Consider the following 19,184-nt stretch of genomic DNA (forward strand, 5'->3'; position numbering starts at 1 on the left):
ACATTGTTTTGATTTTAATTGTTAAAAGCAGCGGTGTTCTGTCAGATCAGGTTTGGCACTGCTGATAAAAAATATCTTCAAAACAATGTCACGGATTTCTAAGTCCTGTATATCACTATATAAGATCAGATTATATGTAATAAAAATTGTGAAATGTAAGACATCGGTGGGTGTACAAATATGTCCGCTTGCCTCCTTTTGACTATAGGCTTACTGGGGCCGAGTGCGGGGTGTACAAAGATGGCCGCGACCAAACTTTTTTCCGCTACGGATTATTTCGGTCACTATGGAGACGGAGTACAGTTGCACGGCTCGTTCCGGGGATGCTGGGTGTTGTAGTCCGCCCTCCGCTCTGTGCTCGGCGAGGGGCCCTCAGGCTTTGATTCTGGGGGGAGGGAGGGGGGAGATCTGTATGGACTTGTCATGGTGGTCCTCATCCCCGGACATTCCTGTGTTTATATTCTGTACCCCTCTGAGGAGATTTCACCTCACTTCCTGTCCTGGGGACACCTCCTGAGGAGAAGACATCTCCATCCATACAGAACAAGACCAATACTATAGAACAGGCCGAGGTCTCCACCAGAGTCCATTATTATGAGGGTCTCTATCAGGTTCTATTATTATGGGGGTCTCTATCAGGTTCTATTATTATGGGGGTCTCTATCAGGTTCTATTATTATGAGGGTCTCTATCAGGTTCTATTATTATGGGGGTCTCTATCAGGTTCTATTATTATGGGGGTCTCTATCAGGTTCTATTATTATGGGGGTCTCTATCAGGTTCTATTATTATGGGGGTCTCTATCAGGTTCTATTATTATGGGGGTCTCTATCAGGTTCTATTATTATGAGGGTCTCTATCAGGTTCTATTATTATGGGGGTCTCTATCAGGTTCTATTATTATGGGGGTCTCTATCAGGTTCTATTATTATGGGGGTCTCTATCAGGTTCTATTATTATGGGGGTCTCTATCAGGTTCTATTATTATGGGGGTCTCTATCAGGTTCTATTATTATGAGGGTCTCTATCAGGTTCTATTATTATGAGGGTCTCTATTAGGTTCTATTATTATGAGGGTCTCTATCGGGTTCTATTATTATGGGGGTCTCTATCAGGTTCTATTATTATGGGGGTCTCTATATGTTCTATTATTATGGGGGTCTCTATTAGGTTCTATTATTATGGGGGTCTCTATCAGGTTCTATTATTATGAGGGTCTCTATCGGGTTCTATTATTATGGGGGTCTCTATCAGGTTCTATTATTATGAGGGTCTCTATCGGGTTCTATTATTATGGGGGTCTCTATATGTTCTATTATTATGGGGGTCTCTATATGTTCTATTATTATGGGGGTCTCTATCGGGTTCTATTATTATGGGGGTCTCTATTGGGTTCTATTATTATGGGGGTCTCTATCAGGTTCTATTATTATGGGGGTCTCTATCGGGTTCTATTATTATGGGGGTCTCTATATGTTCTATTATTATGGGGGTCTCTATATGTTCTATTATTATGGGGGTCTCTATCAGGTTCTATTATTATGGGGGTCTCTATCAGGTTCTATTATTATGAGGGTCTCTATCGGGTTCTATTATTATGGGGGTCTCTATCGGGTTCTATTATTATGAGGGTCTCTATCAGGTTCTATTATTATGAGGGTCTCTATCAGGTTCTATTATTATGAGGGTCTCTATCGGGTTCTATTATTATGAGGGTCTCTATCGGGTTCTATTATTATGAGGGTCTCTATCGGGTTCTATTATTATGAGGGTCTCTATCAGTTGTGAAGCTGACTGGGTGGATCCATGGTGTGTCGGTTGTTCTTTCCCATGGTGCCCCTTCTATGGGAGGTTCTCACACATCGCAGGAACACATTTATGTCTCGCAGTGCCAGTCGCTGTCAGTGGCAGCCCAATGAGGGATCACACCCGCCGTGTTCTGCGTCACTGGAAATTGCTCATGTCTGATTTTCCGTCTCTAGTGCTGCGTTGCCAACATAACACATCGCCATCCATCGTCTTGGTGTGAGTGCCGCCTCAGTCCTGTCCTATGATTACTGTTCACCAGATTCCACCAATCAGTAGCTGATGATTGATGGAGGTGATCCATCCAGGACACCATGGCTCCGGTGAGGACCGCTCTCAGCAAGAACCGAGCACCCCATAAATAGGTCACCCAGTGTTTAAGATCCACGTATAAGAAGTCTAATCGGGGCGCCGGACCAAAGGTCCAAGAGCCCCAAATCTTTTCACGTTATTGTTCACCCATAACAAGACAAGATGGACGGCCAATGCGTTTCGGGGGCTAAACGTTTTCCTCCTTCAGGGCTCAGATCTTATATGTAGCTTGGACATCACTGAGCATCAGCTGGGTGCTCCGGGGCCACAACTGCCTGACACAAATCATCATTGTTTTGCTAGAAAATTACTTAGAAACATTATGTGTATTTTTTTTTTAAAGCAGAGGCCCTAGAGAATAAAATGGTGGGCGTTGCAATTTTTTTATGTTATGTTGCATCGATATTTAATGAAAAAAAAAAAACTATATATACCAGTTTTTTGGTAAAATATAAAAGAGGATGTTATGCCGAATAAATAGATACCTAACATGTCGCACTTTAAAATTGCGCATGTTCGTCGAATGACTTCAAAGATGCTACTTAGAAATCTCTATAGGCGCAACCTAGAACATTTTTACAGGTTATCAGTTTGGAGTTACAGAGGAGGTCTATCACTAGAATTATTGCTCTCACTATTATTCGCAGTGATACCTCACATGTGGTGCGAACACCGGCCTACGTATGCGTTCACTTCTGCGCGTGAGCACGGGGGGATGGGGGCACCTTACTTTTTTTCTTTCTTTCTTTCTTTTTTTTTTTTTTTTTCCCATTGTCCCTTTATTTATTTATTTTTTATTTTTTGACCACTTTATTTTCTTTCACAAGAAATGTAAATATCCATTGTAATAGAAATAAGGCATGACTGGTCCTCTTTATGGAGACATCTGGGGTCTATAAGACCCCCACATCTCTCCTCTACCCTGGAAAGTATCAGATCAAAGAAAAAAAAAATACATTGATCTCTGCTTTCCAGAAAAAAAATAAATGTCAGTGTTTACATCTGCCAAAACCGGAAGTGACATCACGGCGTCCCTTCTGGCCTCCCAGGAGCATAGAGATGGCTGGGGACCATTTGGTCCAATGCCAGCTCTATGGTAATCCAATGGCACTGCCGTATCGGAATCCAAGCTCCCCAATTTCAAAGGATAGTTTCCGGCAGGAGAGGACATTCCCCCCCCCGCTTCCCGTAAAAGCAATCCATCGGCTAATTAGCTACTAGGATGGCTTTTACAACACAGAGAGTCGCTGGGTGAAAAATAAAGACAGCGGGATAATGCCTGTAGCTGCACCCATCATCCCGATATAACCAGTGAAAGTCCAGGACGTCTGCCTGTCGGGAGGAGGTTAAAGAGGAACTCCTCCCTCATTACAAATACACTATATTACCAAAAGTATTGGGACGCCTGCCTTTACACATACATGAACTTTAATGACCTCCCAGTCTTAGTCCGTAGGGTTCAATATTGAGTTGGTCCACCCTTTGCAGCTATAACAGCTTCAACTCTTCTGGGAAGGCCGTCCACAAGGTTTAGGAGTGTATCTATGGGAATGTTTGACCATTCTTCCAGAAGAGCATTTGTGAGGTCAGGCACTGATGTTGGACGAGAAGGCCTGGCTCGCAGTCTCCGCTCTAATTCATCCCAAATGTGGTATATCGGGTTGACGTCAGGACTCTGTGCAACTACAAAGGGTGGGCCAACTCAATATTGAACCCTACGGACTAAGACTGGGATGTCATTAAAGTTCATGTGTGTGTAAAGGCAGGCGTCACAATACTTTTGGTAATATAGTGTAAGATAACAAAAGGCCTGTGTAGAAGTGATTAGTAATTGTTTGTTTTTCTTTTCCTCTTCAGTCATATCACAGCGGCCATTTTTACTTCTGGAACATGTGACAGGAAGTTCCCAGGATACATCCATGATCCCGGGGTGACAACACTCGAAATTCCAGTAATTGTAAGTAAAAGGAAACAATGTATCATATCAGTATGTGGCGCTGTATGGGGGGAAAAGTCCACCCTAATGCTGGGTTTACACTGATGTGGGAAACGCAGAGGAATCATTGCATTTTCCGCATAGCAATCGCACTCTGTTCATGGCATCTGCTGCGGGTGGCAATTAAAACTTAACGACGCCCCAAAAGCAGGTCGCAGAAAGCGGTGCGTTTGCTAAAATCGGATTGCTTGGGTACGAACTCCCATGCGACCCGATTCCAATGCTGCAAAAAAAAAAAGGGTGCCAGCGCCTTTTTCGTACTGATGCAGTGCGATTTTAGCCATATGAAATGATGGGCTCCAATCACACTGCACATAATCATTTGTGATTGGCACAGGAATGCGGTGCGATTCCTGTGTGAATTACATACGATGTAATGAACCCAACCTAAAGCCGTACTAAACCCAGCCCTCAAATTTTCTACTTGCATTTTGCGAGTGGAAAATGAGGGCTGTCGAGGAGCTGGGCTGCCTAGGAGCAGGGGTGCGAGCACCGCCGACAGGCGGGGATGAATGGGATCTGTTCTCCCAGAGGAAGAGAGCGTGGAGGAAGAGAGGGGGCGGCCGGATCATCATAGCGGAAGACGTGTGGAGGAAGAGGAGAGCCGGCTTGATCACAGAGCGGGGTTTGCCCGATGTAACATTAGAATTGCATTCCGCACCGTCACACAGAGCCCCGCCCTCCTGACCCCTCACCTGTGACAGACAGAACATGCCCTGGAATTGGACCGGCGTTCTGTCTGTCAGAGGTGAGGGGTCAGGAGGGCGGGGCTCTGTGTGACGGCGCGCGGACTGCAATTCTAATGTAAGCTGTTACATCGGACAAACCCCGCTCTGTGATCAAGCCGGTGTCTTGTCGAATACAGTCCCCTATCATATAGTGTCCGCCTTGTACTGCGCAGGCGCAGTATGGAGGACAAATGAGACGCCGAAAGTCTCCGAAGTTAAACAGCTGATCATCAGCTGTACACGGCGCCTGCGCTTTTATTCTCACCCTATGTCCAGGTTCATTCCCTACTATCCAAGTGGACATAGAGTTAGAATAAATAATTGCCGAGCGCAGCGAGGCCGTGCCCGAAGCGTGGCGAGTGAAGCAAGCCCGCGAGGGGCCCTCTTACAAAGCCATCGCCCAAGCGCCGTGTACAGCCGATGGTCAGATGATCAACGTCGGACACTTTCGGCATCTCCTTCTGCTCCGTACTGCGCAAGCGCTGCGCCTGCACAGTACGGGCGGACACTATGCGATAGGAGGACAGTTCTAGTCAGAACACCGGCTCTCCTCTTCCTCAACGCTCTCTTCCGCTATGATGATCCGGCCGCCCCTCTGCACGGGTGAGGCTGCAATGATGGACACGGGTGAGGCTGCAATGATGGACACGGGTGAGGCTGCAATGATGGACACAGGAGAGGCTGCAATGATGGACACAGGTGAGGCTGCAATGATGGACACGGGTGAGGCTGCAATGATGGACACGGGTGAGGCTGCAATGATGGACACGGGTGAGGCTGCAATGATGGACACGGGTGAGGCTGCAATGATGGACACGGGTGAGGCTGCAATGATGGACACGGGTGAGGCTGCAATGATGGACACGGGTGAGGCTGCAATGATGGACACGGGTGAGGCTGCAATGATGGACACGGGTGAGGCTGCAATGATGGACACGGGTGAGGCTGCAATGATGGACACGGGTGAGGCTGCAATGATGGACACGGGTGAGGCTGCAATGATGGACACGGGTGAGGCTGCAATGGTTAACCACTTGCTTACTGGGCACTTAAACCCCCCCTCCTGCCCAGACCAATTTTCAGCTTTTAGCGCTGATGCACTTTGAATGACAATTGCACGGTCATACAACACTGTACCCAAATGAAATTTGTATCATTTTTTTCCCACAAATAGAGCTTTCTTTTGGTGGTATTTAATCACAGCTGGGATTTTTATTTTTTGTTTAAACAAACAAAAAAAGATGGAAAATTTTGAAAAAAAAACAATCATGTTTCATAGTTTGTTATAAAATTTTCCAAACAGGTAATTTTTCTCCTTCATTGATAGGCACAGATAAGGCGGCACTGATGGGGACAGATAAGGCGGTACTGATGGGGACAGATAAGGGGGCACTGATGGGTGGCACGGATGGGTGGCACTGATGGGCACTGATAGATACCACTGATGGGGGGCACTGATGGACAGCACTGAGGGGCACTTATGGGCACTGGTAGGTGACACTTATGGGCACTGGTAGGTGACACTGATGGGCACTGATAGGTGGCACTGATGTGCAGCACTGTTGTTGTTACACTGATTGCGGGCACTGATGGGTGGCACTGTGGGCACTGATGGGTGGCACTGTGGGCACTGATGGATGGTGCTGATGGGCACTGGTAGGCGGCACTGCTGCCTATTGCTAGGTGTCACTGGCAGGGGACACAGGTGGGCACTGATGATCGCCGTGATCGGGACTGATGTCCCTCTCACGGCCGCCAGTGATCGTCTTTTTTTTTCCTCCTCACGCTGTCAGCGCAAGGAGAAAAAATAGCCGATTACCAGCTCTGTTGACATCACATGATCAGCTGTCATTGGCTGACAGCTGATCATGTGGATCGACCCCTTACTCCGATCTGTGATCAGGCGAGTCTCATAGACTCGCTAATCACAGAGCGCGCCGCACGCCCCCTGCAGGGGGCGCGCAGGCCGCTCATGCACGGGATGACGTCAATAGACGTAGTCCCAGCAAAGCAGGTCCGCGCTGTAGCAATCATTCGGCTATAGCGCGGATCTCTAGTGGTTAGCCCTGAACTCTATATGTATCGCACCCCAGATGCCCCTTTGAGGGCAACCATACTACTGATGTGGCGTGAAAATGAAATTGAGTTTGGCACCCCTCCTGTGTTATATCATTAATATTTGATTTTTGTGGAGTATCATTCATGGTCCTATGAATATAATCTTTGACATAACTTTGGGGATAGGGGGGTCGTTGAATCCATAGAGTTGGTTGTAATTTTTTGTTCTATTTATGATACAGATCTACCAAATAACAGTGTAACAAATAATAACAGTAAGTTTTTAGATTTAAAGTCCTTTAGTTTAACAGGCTGTTCTCTTATGCCCAATTTACCTTGGGCCTCCTACTGGGACCCCCCCCCCCCCGGAGCCCCACCCAACAAAAATTTAATTTTAAACATAAGCAGAGAGAAAAAAGACGGGGAAACAAAACAAGGTAGGAAAAGGTTAAAGTGATTGTAAAGCCTCGTTTTTCTATTTTTTAAAAATAATAAACATATTATACTTGCCTCCTCTGTGCAGTTGGTTTTGCACAGAGCAGCCCCGATCCTCCTCGATCCTCCTCTTCTCGGGTCCCTCTTTGCTGCTCCTGGCCCCTCCCACCTTTGAGTGCCCCTCAGCCAGCAGCTTGCTACAGGTTGTCACCCAAGCCAAGTCAGAGCTCTGTGTATCCATTCAGACACGGAGCCCCGCTCCCTCTCTCCCCTAATTGGCTGACTGAGTTTGACAGCTGCGGGAGCAAATGGCGCCGCTGCTCTGTCTCAGTCAATCAGGAGGAATGTACTGGATGGCTGAGGGGATCGTGGAGATCTCTGGGGAGAGAAGGAGCTCAGGTAGGTAATCGGGAGGTGCTGGGGAGGCTGCTACACGCAGAAGGTTTTTTATCTTAATGCATAGAATGCATTAGGATAAAAAAACCTTCTGCCTTTACAACTCCTTTATTAAAGTACCCCGGGCATGAATGGGTGGAAACTACATAAACATGAGATTCAGGACTGGGTCTAGGGGGGTGCTGTCGTGGGCTGTGCCCCCCAGGGCTTTAAGAGTGCATCCACTGATCTATGAGGCCCTCTGATAGGACCAGTTGATGTAAGGAGGCACTCTGATTGGTAAATTGATGTAAGAGGGGGACCCTGATGGGTACATTGATGTAAGAGGGGGACCCTGATGGGTACATTGATGTAAGAGGGGGACCCTGATGGGTACATTGATGTAAGAGGGGGACCCTGATGGGTACATTGATGTAAGAGGGGGACCCTGATGGGTACATTGATGTAAGAGGGGGACCCTGATGGGTACATTGATGTAAGAGGGGGACCCTGATGGGTACATTGATGTAAGAGGGGGACCCTGATGGGTACATTGATGTAAGAGGGGGACCCTGATGGGTACATTGATGTAAGAGGGGACCCTGATGGGTACATTGATGTAAGAGGGGACCCTGATGGGTACATTGATGTAAGAGGGGGACCCTGATGGGTACATTTATGTAAGAGGGGGACCCTGATGGAGACAATGCTTACCTGAACCCCATCTTGATCAGTGATGTGCACAAGAGCAGTGGCTCTCCTGGCTCTCTTCTGCGTCATTGGCTCAGAGACAGCAGAGGAAGCCATTGTTGTCAATCACGGCAGTGAGAAGGGAGCGGACACATAGAGCCGGCTTGGGAGCGAGCATGCCTGCAGGTGCGATCTGTCAGCGGTGGTGTATACCAGACATTGCCAATGACAGATCAATGCACCGGCCCGCTGCCAGTACCATGTGATCGCTGTGACCAATCACAGCAGATAATATGACAGTAAACAATGGATGGCTTCCTTTCATGCCATCCATTTTGTACAATTGTGTTGCTTGCTGTGATTGGTGACAGTGATCACATGGTACAGACAGGGTTGATCACAGCACATCTGTGCAACGTGATTACCTGTGGTCAATCACAGCTACTCACAATACTCACTGAATTAATTGGTTATTCCGTAAAAATGGTTGTTTATACCAATGAAATTCATTGGTAGAAGCAATTTTTATGCGCAAAAAAAAATAATCCTGATCACTTCCCCAGAGTAGTACAGTGTTACTATGGTATACTATGTTACTATGGTAACACTGTATTGCTCTGGTCACAGTGTGTTAAAAAATCATAATCAAAAGAAAAAACATTATATATTACTTTTTTTATTTCCATACTGTCACCAGTCAGTGTCCCCGATCACCGCCACACCAGTTATATGATGAGGCTGTACTGCACTGGTCACAGTATGTAAAATAAAAATTGTGAAAAAAAATCATTCATTCATCATTATTTTCCAAATAATTGTAATAAAAAAAAATTACAGCTTCAATAAACTTGCAATGCATCCTACTAAATACCTTGGACTGTCTACTTTCCAAAAAGGGGTTATTTGGGGGAAATTTGTACTGTCCTGACGTTTTCGGGCCTCAGGAATGATCGATTTTCAGATATACATTATATATACCATAGTTTGTGGACTCTATAACTTTCCAACAGACTAAATAATATACACTGATTTGTGTTATTTTCACCAAAGAAATGTAGAATACATTTTATCCTAAATTGATGAGGAAAGGTTATTTATTTGCAAAATGTTATAAGAGAAACGGAGAAAAACACATTTTTGGTTTTTTATTATTTATTTAGCAAAAAGTAAAAAAAAAAAAAAAAAAAAAAAAACAGCGATGATTAAATACCACCAAAAGAAAGCTCTATTTCTGTGAAAAATTTAATATCATTACATGTTGCATGACCGCGCAATTGTCATTCAAAGTGCGACAGCACTGAAAGCTGAAAATGTTCCTGAGCAGGAATGAGGTGAAGGTGCCCCGGTATTGAAGTGGTTAAAAAGGAGCCAAATAAGGATGTGATAATAAATGGCTTTATACGATCAATATCCATAAATAAAATATAATAAAATAATGGATAAAAATTCAATATCAATGCCAAAATTTCAAGATTTTCTGCCAGGGGAGGGCAAACTTTTGAGCACAACTGTACTCCTGATCCCTGCACTCTGCACATTATATACTCCTTACCTCTGCACTCTATACATTATATACTGCTGACCTCTGCACTCTATACATTATATACTGCTGACCTCTGCACTCTATACATTATATACTGCTGACCTCTGCACTCTATACATTGTATACTGCTGACCTCTGCACTCTATACATTATATACTCCTTACCTCTGCACTCTGCATATCCTGTGCTCCTTACCACTGTACTCTGTGCATTATATACTCCTGACCTCTGCACTCTATACATTATATATTCCTGACCTCTGCACTCTATACATTATATATTCCTGACCTCTGCACTCTATACATTATATATTCCTGACCTCTGCACTCTATACATTATATACTGCTGACCTCTGCACTCTATACATTATATATTCCTTACCTCTGCACTCTATACATTATATACTCCTGACCTCTGTACTCTATACATTATATACTCCTGACCACTGCACTCTATACATTATATACTCCTGACCTCTGTACTCTATACATTATACACTCCTGACCTCTGCACGCTACATAATATACACAATATACTGTACACTTCTGACCAAGGTGTTAATTGTCTTTATGGTTTCTAATTATTTAATGAAGTTCTCAGGCGGCGTGTCAGTTCTCTGTCTGTATCCTTTGTTCAGAAAAGAAACAAGCACCCCAGGTGGGACTCGAACCCACAATCCCTGACTTAGGATGCCAGTGCCTTATCCGTTAGGCCACTGGGGCTTTGCTTGTGTTTTGCTTTTTTTTGTTTGTTTTGGGGGGCGGGGTTTATTATTTTATGAAATGTACAATTAGTATCCAACCAATTTTTATCGGAGATAAATCCATAGAATTAAATTATTTTGGGGCTTTGATGGAAGTCGGTCAGTGTTCTCTTCTGAACCCTAAACCTTCTGATAATTCAGAGGAAGGCAACCCCCCCCCCCCCCCCCGGTCATATTATCTCCAAAGGGGGAAAAATTCCTTCCTGACCCCATAAGGCGATCGGATAATCCCTGAATCATCAGTCTAGAGTGTCCAGTTCATCTCCCTGTACATTGCTCAGAATGTAGAGACGGGACCCCAACATCAAGGGCCCACAATCCAGAAGGTCATTTAGAAAGAGGTCTGATCTCAAACTCCACCCCTCCAGGGAGCAACCTATCCCAATCACTCCCAAAGTCACTGCTGCTCATACAATTGGCAGGAAATGTGGAGGAGGAGCGGGCTATGGGGGAAGAGTCTAAATGGCATGCCTTGAACCACTTAAAGTGGAACTTTACTCGCCTCCCCTGCCACCCTCGAAATCTTCACTTCACCGTCTTCTAGGTTCCAGATCTTCAGCAATCTTGATTGACTAGTCATGAAGCCAGACTAAGCGCATCTTCAGTACTTACCCGAGACAAACGGTGATAAGAGGAATGCAGGAGACATGCCCCTTCTTCTTCTGCATTCCTCTTGCCGCTGTCTCCTTCCTAGCTATGTAGTCAGGCTTGGTGCCCCCCCACTTCCCCCAACTACATACCTAGGAAGGGGATGTCCACTTTTCTCAGCTCTAGGCACTTTCCTGAGACAAATGGTGACAAGAGGAATGCAGAGGACATGCAAAAGGTTTAGAAACAATGCTCTAAGATATGGAAATTACAGGTAAGTCAAACTTCCTCTGATTGCAGCCACTGACAACAATGTTGGGGGTTATTATTGCTGCAATTGATCACTCATGCTGGGGCAATTACTGTCCCCACTAATACCAATGTTGGGGGTTATGGTCAGGCAGGTAAGAAACTTGACTACAGAGTAGAAAGTAGGTCTCTTCTGCATTAAAAATGTCATTTTAAGGTAGGGAGGAGGAGGGGCCTTTCTTGTGGAGTTCACTGGGGAAGAAACATAGCAAGGTGAGGGCAGAAAAAGACCAAGTGATCCATGGAGTCTGCCCCAGCGTCAGATAGTGATTGCACACATATATTGTTAATGCGTCAGGAAAATGAACTTCTGGGACTGAAACACAAAGCACAGAGGTGGATCTCCTCCTACTTGATGGTTTTATTTTTTATCCTCCCTTCATCCTGGTATAAGAGATAAGAAAGATATCGCCCCAGGTGGGACTCGAACCCACAATCCCTGGCCGAGGCCAGTGCCTTAACCATTAGGCCACTGGAGCTTTGCTCTCTATCTACTATCTGTCTGTCTATCACTCACCCCCCCCCATATCTATCTATACTTTATCTGGCTATATATCTAATATCTATATATATTTTATTTTTTATCTAATATCTTTCCATCTCTCACTCACCGCCCCCCCCCCCCCCCTATATCTATCTAGCTAACCCTAAACCTTATGATGATTCAGAGGAAGGCGAAAACCCCCTTTGGTCATATTATCTCCAAAGGGGTAAAATTCCTTCCTGACCCCATAAGGCGATCGGATAATCCCTGAATCATCAGTCTAGAATGTCCATTCCCCTGTACATTGCTCAGAATGTAGAGACGGGACCCCAACTGAAGGCCCCACAATCCAGAAGGCCATTTAGAAAGAGGTCTGATCTCAAACTCCACCCCTCCAGGGAGCAACCTACCCCAATCACTGCCAGAGTCACTGCTGCACATACAATGGGCAGGAAATGTGGAGGAGGAGCAGGCTATGGGGGAGGAGTTTAAATGGCATGCCTTGAACCACTTAAAGTGGACCTATACTTGCCTCCCCTCACACCCCCGCCACCCTCAAAATCTTCACCGTCTTCTAGGTTCCAGATCTTCAGCCAACTTGATTGACTAGTCATGAGGTCAGACTGAGCGCAGCCTCAGAACTTTCCTGAGACATTCCTCTTGCCACCGCTTGTCTCCGGAGAGTTCCTGTCTCCTTCCTAGCTATGTAGTCAGGCTTGGTGCCCCCACACTTCCCCCAAACAACATACCTAGGAAGGAGATGTCCACTTTTCTCAGCTCTAGGCACTTTCCTGAGATAAATGGTGACAAGAGGAATGCAGAGGGAATGCCCCCCCATTCCTTCTGCTTTCCTCTTGGTGCTGCTTGTCTCAGGAGAGTACCTGTCTAGCTATGTTGTCGGACGGCTGCAGGCGTAGAGGGTGCGCTCAGTCTAAACTCATGGTCAGTCAATCAAGATGGCTGAAGATCTGGAACCTAGAAGACGGAGAGGTGAAGATTTTGAGGGCGGTGGGGGTGTGAGGGGAGGGGAGTATAGTTCCACTTTAAGTGGTTCAAGCCATGCCATTTAGACTCCTCCCTGTATTGTCTGGGTGTGTGGATCTTACAAGTCTGACTTCTTCAAAATTCGCTGTCTTCGTTGGAGCTTTCGGTGGAGCTGTCTGAGTCTACGGTGCAGAGAAAAAAATCCAGGCTCCTCCATTTTTCAGGGACTTCTTTTTCGATGCAGGAAACGTCTTTGCGTTTATTCTCAATCTCTCGTTCTTCATTGGCCAAAAATTCCTCCATATTCATATTTAAATCTTCTGTTTGTTCGAGAATCTGGAAGGAGAAAATAACATTCGTTAGTGTTCCAGATTGATACAGTAAATGGTGACAAAGCTTGGTGAGCCCAACCCCTCCGACGTGCAGCAAATACCCCAAGAGGGATCCTTCAACCCTAGCTCCCTCTAGTGATCAGAAGAAGCACTGCACTGCATTAACACATCCTTGACGTGTGTATATATAGATACAGTGACTCTGTGCTGTCGCCCCAGGACAGGAAGTGTGTTTCTGGTGGGATTAAGCTGTGTGCCTGACACATACATAATAATTATCACCAATAATAAACAGAATTCCTTCAGACAAGTCCCCAGACCATGTGATTGTGCGGTGATTGCAAAATCACAAATGTGAGAATTCTGTACAAAAAACACATCTTAGATGCTGCTGAATAATCTCCCCTCCCCCAATATATATGGACCCTCCATTATTCATATACTTACCGGCTGTGGTGTAAATGCTGCGGGTGACGTTCCTTTCTCCACCTCGTCCCAGTCAGTTGTTTTGAAAAATGGGTGGCGTCTGATGTCACGTACCATGTATGCCCGTGTTTCCTGGTCTTCCCATAAGAGCTGTAAAAAAGAAAGAAATATGATAAGAAACACAGTGAGAACAACAACAATGTGTGACCAATAGAACTCCCCATTGTAATCTTTGATTCTGACAGTGACATATTTCAGCTTCCTTGATTTTGCTTGTAAACCCGCCACTATGTTATGATTGGATGGGGTTGTAGCATGGTACCTGGTATAGTACATGCTCAGGGTGAATATAAGTGAAGGCAGATCCTTTCACTAAGCAGTCAGTGTGATAAAAGTATTGCTATGACCCACATGAATGTGTGGTGGGAAGAATGTAGAGTTGTGTGTTCTGAACTCCTAACAAGGTCTGTATAACCTGGAAAGGGTTTTGTCTGTAAAGAGAAGGTAAAGCTGTGTATACTCACCATAGTTATGAGATCCTCGAGGTGAACATTCCTGTCATTTGGACGAACTCGGTTCTCGGGACGTCCTGGCGCGGTCTCCTGGAGTTTCTTGATCTGATGCGCGCTAATAGACATCTCATTCACCATCTCTCCTAAGGAGTAATAGTCCGCTGTGGCGTCGTATGGTTCCCCTTTTATGATCTGTAGAAACACAAGGAGAGAAAAAAGGATGAGAACATTCCTAGGCCAGGCAAAGGATAGACGGGACTCCATGCTGACATATGTGATGTATGAAGCCTCCCAGGAGTCCTAAAATTGTGCTCAAAATACATCAAACTAAGGCGGAGCTTGTGAATGTTGGAGGTGGGGCTTAACATTTATATATAGTCAAAACTTTTGTTTTCTACATTTTGAATAGAGTACGGAAGGGTTGAGACCCCTGCCAGTTTATTTTTTGCTGTCTGTGTGCCATTGGGGGAATTTCCCTTCACTTCCTGTCCCCGGGATTCAAGAGGAAGTCAAAGGAATTCTCCCAAAGTGAGAGAAACTCTACTCTTAGGATCTTATCCCCAAACAGGTGTCACCATTGGAAGACTTTCCTCTATTCCTGTTCTGGGGACAGCTGTAACATTTTGCATCCTGCTGTATTTTCTTTCTCGCTAACAATGGTCACCAGTACACATAAAGAGTGTGACTTCCCTAATGAGGACACCAATAAAAACCTGAGAGAGGGTCTAACCCTATCCATTTAGTCTGCATTCATACATTGGCATTTTGAGCTGCACATCGCGTGAAGGTTGTCGCCCAAAAAAAAAGTTCAGGAACTTCTTTTAGGCAGCATGCTTCACGCAATGCGTTTACCACAATTGCAGCGCAGTTGATCACGTGACAATCGCGGCAGAACCTCACCGCATTTTTTAGGTGGGATTGAAAAAAATGGCGTCTGAAATGTACATTGTGCGATTTGTCATTCACACCTGGGTATTTGGAAGTCAAGATTCAAAATGTCCATGTGTGAATGTGGCCTTAATGAAAGCGGAGCCCCTTAATCTCTTCTCTATATTCCGTAGTAAATATTACAATTCAGTCTAAAATCAAGAATCTTACCTCTGGGGCCATGTAACCGGGTGTACCCGCATATCCTACGACCTTAACGTTCTCAATGACTCCGGCCACTGCGATACCAAAATCACCGATCCTGATGTGACCGTCGCTGTCCAATAGAATGTTCTCGGGTTTGAGATCTCTGTGAAGAAAAGAAGTGAACCGTTAGCCCTGCATATCCCACATTATAATAAAGAAAGGGTGGACATTGGCTTCTCTTATATCTGCCTACAGGAAGACCTCTGTCCCAGAATTCCCAGCTCCGCCCACCTGCTATATACATCATGAGGAGGTCTCACTCCTCTTGCTGGATTTTTTATAAATCCTCCATTAAGCAGAATATGGCATGAGCAGGGAGACTTCTACAGCCGATGGAAGGACACCGCGCAACTGGGAAGTCTTCCTGATTCAATAAAACCACAAGCCAAGGGGGATTGTTAGTCAGCTAATTTAATATTTACCTATGGACAACCGCACGATCATGGAGGTATTGCATGCCGCAAATAATCTCGGCAGTGAGACATCTGAAGGAGAAAGAAAAATATGAATTAGCATTTAGAATCATCACAGACCAATAAAAGGTAAAAATGAAGAGACTTCCCCCTATAGTACATAGGGGTTTAGATGGACGGGGCTCAGTGGGAGTGGCCTGGTTGTGTCACTGCCTGTTCTCATTGGTCAGCCACCCCCAACGCCATCACAACCCGGTCATTGGACTTACCTTATCATGTTGTCTGGAAATGGAGCTGAAGCCTCCATCAGTTCCCGTAGAGTCCCGCCACTCAGGAATTCCATGGCAAAGACTAGATGAGTCTGTTTGAAAATAAGAGATAAAGGTTACATTAGAGACAAGTAAGATTTCACTTTGTGGAGGAATATAGGAAGGCTGGGGGTAAAGTACAGGAATAGGATAAAAAAAACCTGGGAGATAAAAAGACTTACCTCTGTTTGGAATGTTAAATACAGACGAGTGATATATGGCTGGTCATCGCACTCTTTCAGTATGTTATACTCTTCATTTTCATGGACGGGATTACATTTTCCCAGTTCAATCATCTTCATTGCCACCTTCTGTTGATTGGAGGAATGGGAGGCCAACATCACCTTCCCAAAGGCCCCTTGTCCAAGTTTTTTATGGATGGTAAAATCTTCCAACGCAACCCTACATGTCCTATCCTCTGCGTCGGATGGGACCGGTGAAAATGTCTCCTCCTCTGCGCCGGATGGGACCGGTGACAATGTCTCCTCCTCTGCGCCGGATGGGACCGATGAAATTGTCCCATTGACTGTGTTGCTGGGCATTGGAGTACCTAAAGATTTCTTACTCTCAATGTCCCTGTTGAAAGAGGCTTCATCTGATGAAGACCTATATATCCATCTCTCTTTGGTGAATAGAGTCACCTGTATTTGTTGGTCCTTGGTGATCGGCATGGCCTGTAATTGCTGATCCTCGGTGATCGGCATGGCCTGTAATTGCTGATCCTCGGTGATCGGCATGGCCTGTAATTGCTGATCCTTGGTGATCGGCATGGCCTGTAATTGCTGATCCTTGGTGATCGGCATGGCCTGTAATTGCTGATCCTCGGTGATCGGCATGGCCTGTAATTGCTGATCCTTGGTGATCGGCATGGCCTGTAATTGCTGATCCTCGGTGATCGGCATGGCCTGTAATTGCTGATCCTTGGTGATTGGCAGGACATGTAATTGCTGATCCTTGGTGATCGGCAGGACATGTATTATCCTGTTGTTGCTGGATGGGATCACTTCTCTTTCCCCATCCTCGGTGGTTAGGATCTCTTCTGTGTCCTCATCCTCGGTGGTTAGGATCACTTCTGTGTCCTCATCCTCAGTGGTTAGGATCACTTCTGTGTCCTCATCCTCGGTGGTTAGGATCTCTTCTGAGTCCTCATCCTCGGTGGTTAGGATCTCTTCTGAGTCCTCATCCTCGGTGGATGGGATCACTTCTGAGTCCTCATCCTCGGTGGTTAGGATCTCTTCTGTGTCCTCATCCTCTGTGGATGGGATCACTTCCGTTTCCTTGTCCTTTTTGGTTTCATCCTGTGGAGTTGGCCCAGTCTGTGTGGTGATTGAAGTCACTGGGGTTTCCTCACTCTCTCTGAAGGATAAAACCACTAGAGTCAGGTCTATTTCATCGGTGGTTGGGTCATTTTTTGCTTCTGGGGAGAAAAAAAAATGATTAAACAATTATTTCTATTCCTGCTATTTACATATCATTTATTGATGTTATACAGAATCTATGGACATATAAAATGGTTGTAAACCTCAGACATGAAATATGAACAAAGTACATCCTTCTATACTGTGTACTTGTTTCTATCCAAAGCAGTGCGTGTGATTTCTCTCTGCTGTCTGGTTCCTCTTTCATCTACAGGACTCAATTCTGACAGCTTTTCCTGATACCAAGAGAAATATGATAGCTAGAGGGGAGAGCTCCAGCACACAGCCTGTGATTGACAACAATAGCTGTGCTTGTTCTCCTTGTAGTGTGTGGAAGGGGGGGGGGGGGGTCCTGGGTCCCTTATCTCCAATCTGGACTCAGTGTTCTTCTTCCTGAGCCTTTCATTATGTGAATTCAGGACCCCACCCCCTGCTTTGTGCTTCTGAGAAATGTCGATAGATTTTGTGTAAATTCTGAGGTTTACAAGTCTGTAGAGGACAGATGGCTGTAGATAAATAGGTACAACTTATGTAGACGGATTTGTTTAATCTCTATCACCCAAGGCCAGTCACTTCACTGGGTATATGGAGGGTGTACAATTACTTTAAATGTGTTTCCTTTTATATATGTAAGTGAATGCCGTTGGTGTTCTTGAAATGATCTTGTGTCACTCGTCTCTCTTTATCTGCTACAGGAAGGCTCCTAATGGAGAGATTTCCCTTCATTATCGGTTCTGTATACACAGCAAGACTTGGGAAGAAATATCTCAGTCCTCTCCTAGACCGTTGTCACCGGAAGCCATGTCCCCATCAGAAGATTTCCCCTCTATTCCTGTCCTGGTAGATCTTCCATCACTTTCCATCCTGGTGACATTGGTGATCAGGACTAAGGGAGAGAATGATTCTCCCTAATAGGGACCTGCCAGGGGTTCTACCAATTCCCTACTCTATATAGTTACCCTTTTAGGTGTATATAGCAGTGACCCCAGTGTATGTAGTAAATATGTAGGTGACATACATTATATTACTGTATAGTGCTTGCATTATTTTTAAGTGTTCTTGCATAGCAAGACCACTTACTGTTATCTCACATATATATTATTCTTATTATTATAGCCAAATTTACCACCCTAACTCCTCCCACAGTTTTTACACTACATAGACAAGTAATATACCGAAACGTGCGGATTGTTCCCAAATGGTGTGCTATTACTTTGTGGAACGTTTCGCCGAATGGTTCACGAAATATTGTCGTTTTTGCGGCGAAATTGGTCCCATAGGAATGAATGGGGAAACTAGAGTGGGAGATGACAAAAGCTGGAAAATCAGAACATGATTTCTAAACTGCCGCCACTCCCTCATTTTCAAGCCCACCTACACAAATCTTATATCAAAACGTTCAGCTATCCCTGCTGCCACTAAACATGTCCACGGCTAAGCCATAGTCCTGACAGTTTTCACAATATGACCATTTGTTTGCAACTCACGCCGTCCATTGACATTCATTGAAACTACACTCTAGCCCCCTCCAAATTTGAAGGGCAATTTCTAAACTGCGACCGTGCCTTCA

General features: G+C 45.2%; 1 long non-coding RNA gene and 1 other non-coding gene across 5 annotated transcripts in view; one reads left to right on the plus strand and one right to left on the minus strand.

Annotated features, from left to right (window-relative positions):
* The window catches only part of LOC141107420 (uncharacterized), an 83,304-nt gene that overhangs the window by 9,000 nt on the left and 55,120 nt on the right, over window positions 1-19,184 (plus strand). Inside the window, exons 1-3 of one of the 4 annotated variants that reach the window (XR_012235903.1) lie at window positions 163-361; window positions 3,976-4,075; window positions 18,310-19,168. This is a non-coding gene — a long non-coding RNA (uncharacterized lncRNA). Of the gene's footprint in view, window positions 1-160; window positions 362-396; window positions 601-3,975; window positions 4,076-18,309; window positions 19,169-19,184 lie in introns of those variants that run through there. The other 3 variants (XR_012235901.1, XR_012235900.1, XR_012235902.1) reach the window with 3 other exon arrangements.
* On the minus strand, window positions 10,593-10,665 carry TRNAR-CCU (transfer RNA arginine (anticodon CCU)). Its single transcript has one exon. It is a non-coding gene; the product is annotated as a tRNA-Arg (tRNA).

The sequence above is a fragment of the Aquarana catesbeiana genome, linkage group LG09 (assembly GCF_042186555.1).
Source record: "Aquarana catesbeiana isolate 2022-GZ linkage group LG09, ASM4218655v1, whole genome shotgun sequence".
Classification (NCBI taxonomy): Eukaryota; Metazoa; Chordata; class Amphibia; order Anura; family Ranidae; genus Aquarana; species Aquarana catesbeiana.